The following is a 14,469-nucleotide window of genomic DNA, read 5'->3' on the forward strand; positions in this document are numbered from 1 at the left end:
CTAAATAATTGTTTACTACTTTTGCTTACATGACTAGTAACTAAAAACATATTTTTAAGTCTTAATGTTGCATAATATTTTGCACGAGAACAAGTACGTTTTGTGGCTTATCTCCGCAGCAGCTTGTTGCCTGTAATCTTTCTAATATTTGCAAGTGAAGCATGCTCTTGCTAAATCAAATTATTCATAACAAATAGAAGTAGCACTTTAACCTCGTAATGCAGAAAGGTTTGCGGATCTTCAGAAATGTAGAATCTGCAGAATACTGTTTATGTATACCACAGCAGGGGTAGCCACCTATAAGTTGATACTGAATGATGCAAATATCGGGTAATCTTCAGAAATGCAATAATTGGCCAAGCCTAGATTGCGAGTTGTCCATTTCTGTGAGTGCAACAAACCAACAGCCCCCGAGATGAAACCAAAACCGTCACCAGCCTGCACAAGCAGTTGCTGACACGTCAGCGTAAGCAAGCCATGTAATGAGAACCAAACGATTACGGTGCGAGGAAAAAGTTCCTTGTATACACAAAGGGAGGCAGCTCTTGCTCAGCTACACTTGTAAGGTTGGTGCATTTCTGAAACACACAGACAGTGTAGAAAACATGGCATCAAGTATTTGGGACTTGTTCGTGGTGGCGTGTATTTACTGAATTGAATTCTTGGGTTTTACGTGCCAAAACCATGATTTGATTATGAGGCACGCCGTAGTAGAAGACTAGATTAATTTTGACCACCAGGGCACCTTTAACGTGACCTCTATGCACGAGACGCTGGTGTTCTTGCATTTCACCCCCATTGAAATGCGGCTACTGTGGCTGGGATTTGATCATGTTACCATGTGTTTAGCAGCGCAACACCATAGCTGCTAAGCCACCGAAGTGGGTGCCGTACATTTGCCTTTGACCTTCAAAGGGTTAAAAAGCTTGCCAATTCACAAACAAATGGATAATTAGCGTCAGCTAAGCAATAGTTGGCGCAACATGCTTATCACCATTGTTAGCAATGCCGACCCCAGTGGCAGCTTATGCAGATATCGAAGGTTATGCTTTTGTGGCCTGCATACACTGGAAAAGATTAACGGTGCCAGAACTATGACATGGCCACCATGCTCTCAGGTTTTTTTTTTTTTGCATATGGTTAATAGCATCGACATGGATAGTGGCGCATGCAGCATGTTGGGCAACTTGCCAGTCACAAAATGTGAGCAAGCGACGTAAGCTGCACCATTTGTTGTCGCCTTTGCTGTGTCAGTGCCACTTTGTGTTTCTGTGGTGGTGACAAGATCTACTATGTGCACACAACACGTCTTCATAGGGTGGCAAATACGATGATACAACCCTGAAGGAGAAGGTCCAATTTCTATGGGGAAGCAGAGAACGTATGAAACGGCGAAGAAGCATGACATACTAAGTAGAGCGATGTCAACATATATCCGCAACAAGAAGGCAATTAAAGCCGCTTACGAGGCTGAGAATTTAAAAATGACCGAAAAAGGCTTAGTTTTGAAAACCATCTGATCAACTAGATTAAAGACAAAAGGGGCCTGCACATCCGATTCAGTGGTCCCATAATCATGTCAAGGTTAGCCAATTCTGCGTAGCGAACATATGGAACTTTGCCATTAAGGGAAGGATGGTTTCACTGCTTCAGAGAACGGCACGAACCCGTTTCTAGCTATGTGTGCGGCGAAGCCTAAGCATGGAAATGTACACTGCATGGTGAAACGGGACCCTGCAGGGCTATAGGAACAGGTGCAGCAGAATCTCCATGATATGATCACGCCCGATATCTGATGGCTGAAACCCATTGGCTTACAGCATACTAAATTTCCAATCTTGCAAACCTCCCTTTGCACGATGGTGGATGACATGAACAATGGAGCCACTGTGTGATCCTCGACATGCCAGTAGCACTAGATACTAGCTGTTCTTAGGGCGGCAGAGCAGCCAGGCCAATGCGCCAGTTGCATTCCTGTTGCAAGGGCGGCCTACATCACTTTGCCTTGACACAACCCCTGCGTGTCAAATAGAAATGCAGTTTTCTCGAATTCTGCTGTGTACTTCAAAATATTTTGCCATGAGATAAAAGAACATTAGGATTGCAGAAAAATAAAAAGGCTATTTTATTGCTGCATTCCCTTTCAATTTCCAGTTGATTTTTTTTACATTTCTTTTTATGTTGGTGATATGAATTTCGGGTGTAATGAATTCTTGCACAGTTCTGAGAGATTCGTATCACTGAGATTCTACTGTACTTGCTGGCCGCTCTTAAAAGCCGGCACAAGACCCCTTTGTTTTCCAAGCTTTTACAAGAAAAAAAAAGGGGGAGGGGGAGTTATGTGCCAAAACCACTTTCCGATTATGAGGCACACATGCCGTAGTGGAGGACTCTTTTTCGACCACCTAGGGTTCTTTAATGTGCACCTAAACACAAGTAAACGGGTGCTTTCGCATTTCGCCCCCACCAAAATGCAGCCGCCATGGCCGCATTTTCAACCTTGTGCTCAGCAGCCCAACACCATAGCCACTGGGCAACCACGGCAGGTCTTTTACAAGACAGAATCATCAGTTACAAGGGAGACATATGCTCAAGCGAAGAAAGGCAGAGAAAGGAATGTATTGGTTGGGGCAAACACGACTGGGAAGGAGAAGCTCCCTCCGTTTGTGACAGGGAGGTGCCAGAGGCCTGACTACTTCCAAGAAACACACACACACACACACATACACACACACACACACACACACAGAAAAAGCATAGATGACGGGCAAACTGTTTAAGCAGTAGCTGAGTAAGCCGGACAAAACGTTTGGTCAGGCCAACAGATGTGTTTTTCTTTGTCGGCAACGGCTCGGCACAGGAGTGACATCGAGTTCAATGCCATCGAGCTCGTTTACCTTCCTGCCAATACGAATGCAGATCTTCAGTGCACAGGCTAGGAGCAGGTTTTCACACACACTGCCACCATCTAGAGAAGATGAATCATGCAATTTACAAAACAACAAGGAGGGGCCCAATAACCACGATTTTACTCGCTGCGGTGCACAAGCGTGTCAGTGCTTAGAACCAAGTAACTCAAGAAACAGCCGCCAATTTTTTCCAACCCAGTGATTTTTGGTGCCCTAAATTTAAGCACTAGTGGACCTGAGGAGACCTACAGCATTCCTGTTCAGGCATGTGAAGTGTTAGCTTAGGCTTTGCAGACAAACAAGTGTTGACAGCTGCATCGTGGTCTGTGGTGCAGTCACAAACGAGATTCATCGCACTAGTCTCCAATGACTACGTGGTGGAAAAGCAAGCACAGGTGCTGCCTTTGTTATCAAAGATGATGGAAGGACAGAACTGTGAGCTGTTTTTCAGTTTCAAAATGGATGAGGAAGATGCTTTCTAACACTTTCAAAAGTTAACCTTATAGCAATCTCTCAGAGAAATAAAAATGTAGAAAACAATCATGGATTTCTTCCATAAATAAAAGGTGGTGGGTTCCAGGTGCTCCTAGTTTAATTATCAAATATAACCTTCTGTTTATTGCATTCGTTACATATAGTAAGAATAGGGTGAGCGTAGTTGTGAATTCACACGATTCTTTTACTGCATGAGCCCATTCCATTCCAACTCCATTACAAGCTTTCATTATGTCTGTGCGACAGGTGTTTCGGGGTGTTTGATAATGCGGAATGTTTCAGAATTATTCCAACCTTGTAGTTGCCACTCCCCAACTCTGATATAGACAGTTTTATCAGCGAGGAGGAACATAGCCTTGAACCAGAGCTCCGCCCTCCTCCTCCTTGCAGTGGTACATGCAGATTCAATTTTCTCCCAGCAGCAGCTTGGAAAGGTATTGGTTTAATTGCTAATTAGTGTGCTTGTAACGCATTCTGTCTGGGATTTTTTGGGATATCAGATGAATCAAGGTCGACAGGCTACCACTCTGCTGTATTCGGCTGTAAAAACTTTTGGAAGCAAATGCTAAGTGCATCTAGCCACGTCGACTTTGTGGACATTGCCGCTGCGATAGCTGAGAAGTGTCCGCTTTGTATTGCCAGCATAAACAGAAAGGACTTGATGCCATTGCACGTATGTTTAGGAGTTTTTTTCCCCAGTGAGCACTCGGTGACTAACTCTGCACCCACAATCAAACTGAGATATGAAATAAAGGTACACATTAGCGTGTCAACTATTGTGAATGGATTAAGCTAACCATTTCTTCGTGGACACACATTAAATTTATTCTGTTCAAACGTGTTCTAAGATTACCACGCTTGGCAACTAACATTCTAGTGGAAGTCGACTGAGTACGTATTATAACAGCACATGCCAACTAAGAAATGAAGGTATGTTCTTACACATGCTGTAATCAAAGCCATGCCTACTGTATGCCAGCCGACCTTAGTTCACATAGACTCTCCCTTCCTTCCGAATCTCGCCGGCGAGCTCGCAGTTACCTGGATCTGAATGTACACTTGCGCGGCCCACCCCATAACACATGGAGACACCCGACTGTTTTCGCTTGAGTGATACCTTAATAGAGTTGAAGGCTAGACATACAATAATGACATGTTACATGTATATGTTACGTATCGACAGTGTTCAGACTCTACTCGCCTCCTATTTCAATCATGGGCAAAGCTGCAGGAGCGTAGAGCCTCTAGGCCCAAAATGCATCACATTTACTAACAAAAATCCACTTCATTTTATGTATACTTTTGGAAACACTGCACTAGTCAAATGCAATCAAGTAAAATACTTGGGCCTTAATATCACATCGAACCTTAACTGGGAACTTCACATCTCCATATGTCAGACCACCGAAGGCAAACTGTCCTTAAAAGGGCCCTGAATGAACCACCCCTCTGGCTTGGTGAAATAAAATAGTCCGCGGGTAGCATATGCTGTTGTGAACATCTCGGCCAAGTTCTGCTGACATATGTGGTCTGTGGAGCTTGCAAGTGGAGCGTGAAGTCACCTTTCTCTTAAACGCTCTCATTTAAAAAACCCCATGCTCCTCGCTCTTTTCCGTGTGCTCTATTTCGTCAAAGCACACTCCAATACGCAGCTGCTACTGGTCATTGTGCTCGGCTACACCGCGGCTGCCGCGAGGTGTCGCCACGAGTCCAGTGGCTAAGCGCACCGCATCTCTCCGAGGACAGCCGCATTTGGCTTATGTTTAGTGCAGCATAGGCACCAAATAGGAAATTTGAACGGCGCACCACAGTGCCGTCTTCACTGTAGCCTTTGCAGCACAAGGCATTGGAGGAGTAAGGGGAGCACAGCTGACGCCGTGTTTGAATGCCATTAACTCCGCTTTTGCTGAACGCATTGAAGTACTTTTTTCGGCAAAGTGGTTCTGAAATAGCCTATCTTCATTTCAAATGTATTACTCCACTTTGATAAAAAGTGGTTCAGGGCATTTTTAAGAAGGAAGCTGTGCAATACACAGCCATACGTCAAATTAAATGCCCACAAAATACTTATCAGATCATCATTAGAATATGCTGATCTAATCTGGAGCCCTTATCAAAAACACCTCATTGATAAAGTAGAGCGCATATAAAAACTGGCAATCGGATCCATAAACTCTGATTCTTCAAGGCAATCCAGTGTCTCTGAACTATCGTCGAAAGCACCTTTAGATCTACTGGCACAACGAAGAATAATTTTAAAACTTAAATTCATTCACCTTTTGTACCATGGCCACTTCAAACTTCCCCGGTCACGTTACTTACTTGATCTGTTTTTACACTCACGAACTAACCACAGTAAGTTAGCAAACTTCCAAGCCACGTTAATATACATCGATATTCGCCGTTTCCCTCTATCTCTTACTGGAACAACTTACCTAACAGTGCTGTGTGTTTTAATACCATCTTTTGTAACCAAAGTTAAAGCCATTCATTCCTGTCCATGAATGCTGTCGTTTTACCTTTGTAACCGCTTCTACAAAGGCCATCAAAGCCTGCAATATGTTAAAAAAAAAAAAGCATGCAAGGCTGACGGACACAGGGTTTTTCAGTGCAAGCCAGTGAGACGTACACGAGTGGCGAGATGCTTCTGGCGATCTCGCCTCAGCGTTTCTTCTGGATTTCTCAAGCTACTTATGCCACTTATGACCACTTACCACTTATGACCCCTCTTTGCAGTTGTTATAGCAGTGCCATTCTTTAATGGTGACAGCTGTGGCTTGGTACACACGATCTGAGCGCCCAAGAAGCAGTTGATGATGTGTGGCGTTTTATGGCGCAAGGGCCAGGTTTGACCAAAGAGCGCCATGACAGCTGGTAATGTTGATGTATTGTGGATGACATGCACAATGAACTCATTGTGGTAGATGTGATATGGCTGTAAAAGGGCCTAAAAAACTTACGCTGTAAGTGGAGTGAAATATAGAGGTGTTAAAATAATGACGGTGACTAGGATGTTATGTGGGCTATGGCAATGGGCTTTCGTTAAAAGATGATGCAATAAAACCATAACACTGACACCAGAGTTTCAAGAGAGCCCTTGAAGGCAGGGCTGTGTCAGGAGTGACAAGCGTGGACAAGGAAAGAAGACGAGGAAGAAAGAGCGGAGCGAGCGCGTGGAGCCGCCATCTTGGAGAAGGGGCACGCGCAGAGAAGGACGTGGTGACCGGGCGCAGCGTTCCAAGAGAAGATGGCCGGAGATCGCCTGTCTGGGTCCTGCCCCAGATCTTAGGCAACACATCGACGTCCCGCCCGAGTACCAGGCTCGGCGAGCAGATGTCCGACGTCCCTGGAACCACCGCTGGCCCGGACCTACCTGCTAGGACATGTCAGCGTTGCTGCCGCTGAACGTAGACGCGCGGAGGCTGGCTACAGCCAGTCACCATCCCGTCCGGAGAACCAAGCTGGGCCGGCGCGCACCAGGAACGCCAGCCGGCACGAGCCCCGCTCTGCCGGAGCGCGACAGCCCCTCAGCGACAGTGCCGTCGTCACGTCGGCTGGGGCATCGGTGACGCCGGACACTAACAACGACTGACGACGACCAGATCGCATCGACAGACCACAGACCGGGGGACGCCGATACTCGCGTCGAACAGTACCGGTACTGTAAGCACTCCTACTACAGCGAATAGACAATCGCCGCACAGACGTTTGTAAACGCGGTAGTGTGAGCGGAAAGCTTAGTAAGGGAGGACGCATGCCGTGTGCAATGTGTTGAATCTTACCGTGTGTTCCTGTTGCTAAAATAGCCTATTGAATGGATGTTACGTGTGTGCTGCATCTTGCGTTCGTGTGTTCCTTCCGCTCGCTCAAGCAAGCGTACCAGGCGTTAACCTACTCGTGACAGGCTGTTAGTCATGTGCTTAAAAGTTGCCTGGCCAGATGATTTTCAGAATGTCCATTTCGGCTAAACACTCTGTGGGGATGCGCGACCCTCGCGCCTCCCCTGATGTTTTTCCCGCATAGTGCGTCTCCTGTAGTGCGGCTTCGCCGCACACGCGGCGGTCCGAGTGGTACAGGCGCAGTGCGAGAGATGGCGCTAGTGTTGCGCGCCGCGAGGTTACTTGGGCGCCGAAAGGAAGGCGCTTGCTCTCTTGGGTTCCAGACAGGCAGCGGGACAGACGTGTTTGCTCGTGCAGCGGCCCTCTTTCCCGGCGGGTCGCCGAAGCAGCGCGGACATCCCGCGCGCGCGGCGACCGATGCATCTGCGAGACCGCCTCGCGTGGCCGCCTTCGAACGCGCCACGATTCGCGTGACTATACACGCGAACGACCAGGCGTTGGGATCCAGCATGGGGCGAACATATTCGCTCGCGAGGACGCGGTAAGTCGGACTTCTAGATTTGTCGCGCGCCCATCGGCATGTTTTGTGGATAGCAACTCGGCTAGCAGGCACTGATGTATGAAAGGTGCAATAAATGCCCTTGTGTTTGTTTGCACTACTGTGTTGTCGTTCCTTTGTCCCAAGAGTACGGTGTGAGATATCCCACATCAGACCCCACAACTCTTAAGACTGTTTGCAGATTAAAAAGCGGTTCATCGCTAAGAAAAAATGCTGGGTGAAAGGGTAATTTCTCGCGATATGCAGCAGGGAAATACTTTTTCCTCTCAGTTTCTATTGCAGGGCACTGAATAAGAGCATGGAGGACAGTGAGATTATTGACGCACTTAACACAAGTTGGAGGATCGCCCCCAGTCAAGAGATGAGAGTGGGTGCCGTATGTGTGGCCTATCCTTAATCGGCAAAGAAGTACTTCTTTGTACCTTGCTATTTTCCCATTTATCCAGTTCCCCAGTTTTGGTTTTATTATGTGAAGCTTATTCATTGCTTGTTTATCCAATTCGCCTTGCCAATGATTCCGCAATTTACTGCGTAGAAAAGGCTTTAGATCTGCGGCAGGGATGGGGATATTTGAATCTGCATCGCTAAAAGTTACTGACCCAGCGCTTTCGTCAGCAGCTTCGTTGCCTTTTATACCTTTGTGACCAGGTACCCAGCATATGACAATCACTTGATTGGACATATATAGGGAGCACAACAGACTGTACAGCTCACTAAAAACTGAGTTTTTATATTTTCTTGGTCTAAGTAGGGCTCTGACTACACTTAATCTGTAAATGCAACAGCCCTAGCACGTTTTGTGAGCCTTATGTTTTGAACAGCCGATAGTATAGCGTAGGCTTCAGCTGTAAATATACTTGTGTGTGGATTTAGTGCTCGGGATACTGAAAATGAAGGTCCCAGAGCTGCGTAGGAAACTCCTTTAGAGGACTTGGAAACGTCTGTATAATATTCTGTACAGGAGTACTTCTCCTGAAGTTCACAAAAATGGAATTGTATATGTGCTTCTGGTGCCCTCTTAGATATTTCTATGAAAGAGACGTCGCATTCAATGATCTGCCATTCCCATGGTGGGAGCAGGCGAGTGGGTGCCATTTGGACATTCTCTGGGACTAAGACACCTGTTTCTTCTGCCAGTGTTGTCAAACGAAGGCTCAATGGAGGTCTAATAGCTGGGCGGTTACGAAATAATCTGGCTGTAGACTCTTCATGAATAATGAGTGACATGGATGCTGAACATCTGATTTGACCTTGAGAGCATAGGAAAAAGTTAAATATGTCCTTTGGAGATGTAATGACCATTCATTACACTCCACATGCAGGCTTTCTACGGGACTTGTCCTAAAAGCGCGAGTAGCCAGGCATATACCGAAGTGGTGAATGGGATCTAGCATCTTTAAAGCACTAGGTGCAGCAGAGCTATATACTATTGCTCCATAGTCGAGACGGGACCGTATAAGGCTTTTGTAGAGGCTCAAAAGGCATCTCCTGTCACAAACGAGTGAGCAAATCAATAGCCGGATGGACGAAGGTGATGGGGAGGGGCACTGGCCTCCCCGCCATTATAGTTTTTCTCATATCAGCTCTGCCATCCACCTATTTAGATTCTTTTCATGCAACCCGGTTGTATCAAATGGTGCTTATAACAATGCAATTTTGTGGCACTTGAATACTGTTTAAGTGGACTGATTGGACTGTAGTACTCTTTACGTCAACATTCAAAATCAAATTTGAACTGCGCACCCTGTTGAATTAGTAGGCAGAGCGTTGTGGGCACACCCGAACTCCTCCGTAGCCTTTGCAGTGCAAGGCATTGAAGAAAGTGTGGAAGCACCGTGAACACGATTACAGACTACCTTCGAATGTAACACCGCTTATGCTGAACGTACTGTAGTGAAACCTCGTTACTACCAACACCACATTAACGAACTTTTCAGAAATCTCCTGCAGACGTCTTATGGTTTCCAATGTAAAAATATTTCAGTACTACGAACTTCAGAATACCAAACTTTTCAGAATAACGATTGCAATTCAGCTTACGTGTCCCTATGTTAACAATGCCTTAGTGCTATGAACTAATAATCCGAAATATGGGGGTTCTTAGATTTCTGTATATCCTTCACGGCAGTCAAATAGTAGGCTAGAAGACGACAGGCGCACTAAGTTGATGCCGCGGCGCACGAGTTCGGAAAACCTGAGACTGCGCTCAATAAAAAACATGCGGGAGATAATTTTTATCTATGTAGAGGCAACAACACATCGGGTTTAGTGAGCACATGCTCCGCCCAGGCAAGTGTTACCTAGCAACGGAGGCAAGCCTCTTCCTTCTTTCTGCGCGTGCCTTTTTCTTGCGAGCATCTTTCTGCAGTTGTACCAACTACGTGCATGGCGAAATGTGTCCTCCGTACCCGTGGGGATGCCACACGGTTGCACTTTGCACTTTGGAATACTTCAGGTATCTGCCTCGAGCGAGACAGATGACCACTGCAAGGAATGCGAAAAAAAAAAAAAAAAAGAAACATTGCGCTCCGGAGGCAAAACTGAGCTTCCTTTTTCCCAGTAATTTTCTCAGCATCAGCGTCTACTTTGCCCGCGTTGCTCTCATTGTACAGTGCTTCGGTGGTGTGGTGGTGGAAATCTATGGAAAATAGCAACAGCACGGGCGGAGAGCAAACACCAACATTTTTGTGGATCGCTCAAACAGTGACCACTTATGAACTGGTGGGTTGATGGGCGGAATGGTTTATTTTAGCGCTTTCATTATAATGACCTTTCAGAATAATGAACGATTTTCAGCAGTCCCACGGGATTTGTTATATCGAGATTTGAGTGCTTTTTTGGGCAGAGATTTCTGTAATAGTCTGAAAGCAAGAAAGGCAATAACAAGGTGAGCTGGGTGGCAATCGCCTTCCAACCCCCCCCCACCAAGCAACAGAACTCGCACGCTTAGAACGCGAACTAGAGCTAATGTGAGTGCGAATAGGAGACCTAGAAAAATAAAATAGGCAATTGAAAAAGCAATAAACGCAGCAACCACAACAAGAGCCTAAACCAATCCAGACAGGACGGAAAGGACAAAAACTACATAAATGAGAAGGCGACACCATAATTACCCAGTCGATATAGAAAGAAACCATAAAAGAAGTTATACTGTAACAGGCGTGTTCGTCTCAGCAAGATAGGCACGGTGTCTGGAAAAGGACCACAAACAAAAGGCAGCCACAGCCAAAAAAACCGACAGAGCAAGCTACAGATGAACGTCATTTTCTTTTTCTGTGCTGGCACAGTACTGGTGTCGAAGCGCTCCAGTACAACACTCCCTCCTGAGTAGAAAGGAGCCAACCTGGCAACCTAGGCAGAAGACGGCACAGGCAGGTCGTGGCATGGTTGAAACCATGCAATATGAACTGTTTCGCGCCCTCGGAAACGATTGTCAAGAGTTGGCTCAACGACATAGTTAAAATTAAATTATGGGGTTTTACGTGCCAAAACCACTTTCTGATTATGAGGCACGCCGTAGTGGAAGACTCCGGAAATTTCGACTACCTGGGGTTCTTTAACGTGCACCTAAATCTAACTACACGGGTGTTTTCGCATTTCGCCCCCATCGAAATGCAGCCGCCGTGGCCGGGATTCGATCCCGCGACCTCGTGCTCAGCAGCCGAACACCATAGCCACTGAGCAACCACGGCGGGCGACGACATAGTTCACTGCCGACGTTTGGTCTAGGACTCTGTTAGGACCGTGGTATTTGTATAAGAGCTTGGTAGAAAGGCCGAAAGTGGTGGATGGAACCCATAGCCAAACCAGTGTTTCGGGGGAATAGTGGGCAGCAGAGTCAGAGGTGTCATGGAGAGATTTGTGACGATACTAGTCTAGCGTGGTAAACGAACACACCAGTTGACGGCATTCTTCCGCATAAGTAGCCGTTTCCGAAATAGGTTTTTCTTCAGAAGCGTCAGGTCGGTATGGAAGAATTGTGTCAATGCAGTATGACGGTTCGCGTCCATAGAGAAGAAAGAAAGATGAGAAACCCGTGGTAGCTTGGATGGCAGAGTTATAAGCGTAGGTTATGAATGGAAGTACCCAGTCCAAATTCATGTGATCGTCGGGCACGTACATCACCAGCATGTCGGCAAGGGTACAATTGAAACGGTCCATCATGTTATTAGTTTGAGGATGGTACTGAGGCGGTGCAATGTACAATTTGACATTCCTTTAGGAGGGCTTCGATGACGTTTGAGAGAAACACACGCCACTGTCGCTTAGCAATTCACGCGGTGGACCATGTCACAAAATGACGTGACGAAGAAGGAAGTAAGCAATGTCTTTCGCGGTGGCAATTGGCAGCGCTGATGTTTCAGCATACCGTGTGAGGTAGTCAACGGCGACAATGACCCACCGGTTGCCGTCAGGAGTGTTTGGAAGGTGACCGAAAAAGATCAACTCCAACACGGTCGAACGATCGGGCAGGGCAAGGCAATGGCTGTAGAGGACTGGCGGTGCTGTGAGGTGTCTTGCGGCACTGACACGTAGGGCATGACTGAACATACTGGCAAACATAGCAATACAATTGAACTAAACGTAATACAATATAGCAATACAATGCCGCGCCAGTAGTACTACAGGAAAAGACGGCAGTATGTCCTGAACGTGCCAGTGTAACCACATTGGGGGTCATCGTGCAAGACGCTGCAAATGTCGAGTGCCGATGACAAGGAATAACGAGGAGCCACCTGTGGCAGTCGATTAAGTCATTGCGACGGTACAACGGCACAACAAGCCAAAGTGTGGAGCTTGACAACGAAGGGTGCGTGAGGGCAAGTCAGGCGAAGATCGAGATACATGGCCAAGCAGCGAAGCGATCGAGGGGTCTTTGCAATGTTACAGCGGCATGGCGGCGATGGTAAGGGATGACGAATCGCAGGTGAAAGTGGTTGAGCAGACAGGTTCAGAAGGTAGAGGTGAAAGGGAGAGGGCTTCAGCTTCCGAGCATTTTCTTCCCGAGCGATAAGTGACACAAATCATATTCTTGAAGGCGTAAAGCCCAGTGAGTGAGGCATCCAGTGGGATCTTTACACGACGATAACCAACATGGGGCATGGTGGCCGGTGACGTGAAACTGACGACCGTAAAGGTAAGTACAAAATTGACCAATTGCCCAAACAATGGCCAAGCATTCCTTTCTCGTTACGGTGTAATTTAACTCTGCCTTTGATAGTGTACGGCTGGCACATGCCACAACATACTCGTCAGTCACCCTTGCGTTGGGCGAGTACGGCACCAAGTCCGATACCACTAGCGTCCGTGTGGATTTCAGTAGGTGCTGTAGGATCAAAGTGACGCAGTATTGGAGGGGATGTGAGGAGTCGGCGAAGCATTCTAAATGACTCATCACACTCGGGATTCCAAGTCGCGAGGTCAGTGCTGCCGGCAAGAAGCTGCGTCAAGGGGGCGAAATTTCGGATGAAATACTGGAAGTACGAGCACAAGCTGATGAAGCTACAAAGCTCCTTTAGAGTGTAGGGCTTGGGGTTATCGGCAACCACACGAAGCTTCGCAGGATCTGGTAAGATGCCTTCTTTTGAAACTGCGTGGCGTAAGATCGTAAGTTTACAAGCATAAGTTTAGCTGTAATTCTGTGGCAGTGAGACACCCGAGAACTTGTTCAAGACGAGTGATGCAAAAGGAAAAATCTGCAGAAAATACTACATTGTCTAAGTAGCATAGACAGGTGTGCCATTTGAATCCTCTGAGAATAGAGTCCACCAACCTCTCGAAACTTGCAGGCGCATTGCAAAGGCATTGCATTAAATTCTTATAAACCACCTGGGGTGACAAAAGCCATTTCTGGACCGTCGGATTCAGCCATAGGCATTTGCCAGTAGCCGCAGCGCAGATCCAGAGATGAGAAATATTTTGCTCCTTGAAGGCAATCCAGGACGTTGCGATTACGTGGTAGCAGACAGACATCCTTGCATATTATCTTGTTTAGTCAGCGGTAATCGCCGCAAAACCTGATCGAACCATCCTTTTTATGCACCAACATGACGGGAGAAGCCCAGGGACTGTGGGGATTCTTGAATGACACCATGTTTCAGCATATCAACGTGGTCGCTGATAATGTAGCGTTCAGTCGGTGATACACGGTAGAGACACTGGTGCAGTGGAGCACGGTCACAAGTGCCAATACGGTGAACAACTGCAGACTTTTGCCCCAAGGAAGATTGGTCGAGGTCAAAAGACGCACGAAAACGTTCAAGTAGTTGAACGACTTGGCTGCGCTCAGCTTGAGTGAGGGTATTAGCTATGCTGCGCAACAAGATGTCTTGGTCCCGTTTGGCGGGTGTGGTGGCCGAAGTGACTGCATCAAGAGGCAGTAGTGACACATCAGAAGATTCCTCGGATGGAAAAATAGCATGAAGTAATAAAGCTGAAGGGCAGCGAAAAGGATTGCACGCGTAAACTGCACCGCAACCATCAGCAAGTTCGACGACGGCAATCGGAAGTACGAGGTTCCGGTGATGGGCACAATCTTCAGACGGTGTAAAGAAAGCATTTGAATCAGTAGCCCTGTTTACATGAATGCGATAGTGGCGCATCGCATTTCCAAGCGCATTTGGGAAAGGCGATGCGACGGTGTTTACATTTAGTGCATTAACTCTCA

The 14,469-nt window shown here is 46.9% G+C and overlaps 1 protein-coding gene across 1 annotated transcript in view; it reads right to left on the bottom strand.

The window, feature by feature from the left end:
- Positions 1-14,469, bottom strand: part of LOC135920910 (prostaglandin E synthase 3-like) — a 75,859-nt gene that overhangs the window by 5,476 nt on the left and 55,914 nt on the right. The gene's annotated exons all lie outside the window — the stretch shown is intronic.

This window comes from Dermacentor albipictus, chromosome 1 (assembly GCF_038994185.2).
Source record: "Dermacentor albipictus isolate Rhodes 1998 colony chromosome 1, USDA_Dalb.pri_finalv2, whole genome shotgun sequence".
NCBI classification, from domain to species: Eukaryota; Metazoa; Arthropoda; class Arachnida; order Ixodida; family Ixodidae; genus Dermacentor; species Dermacentor albipictus.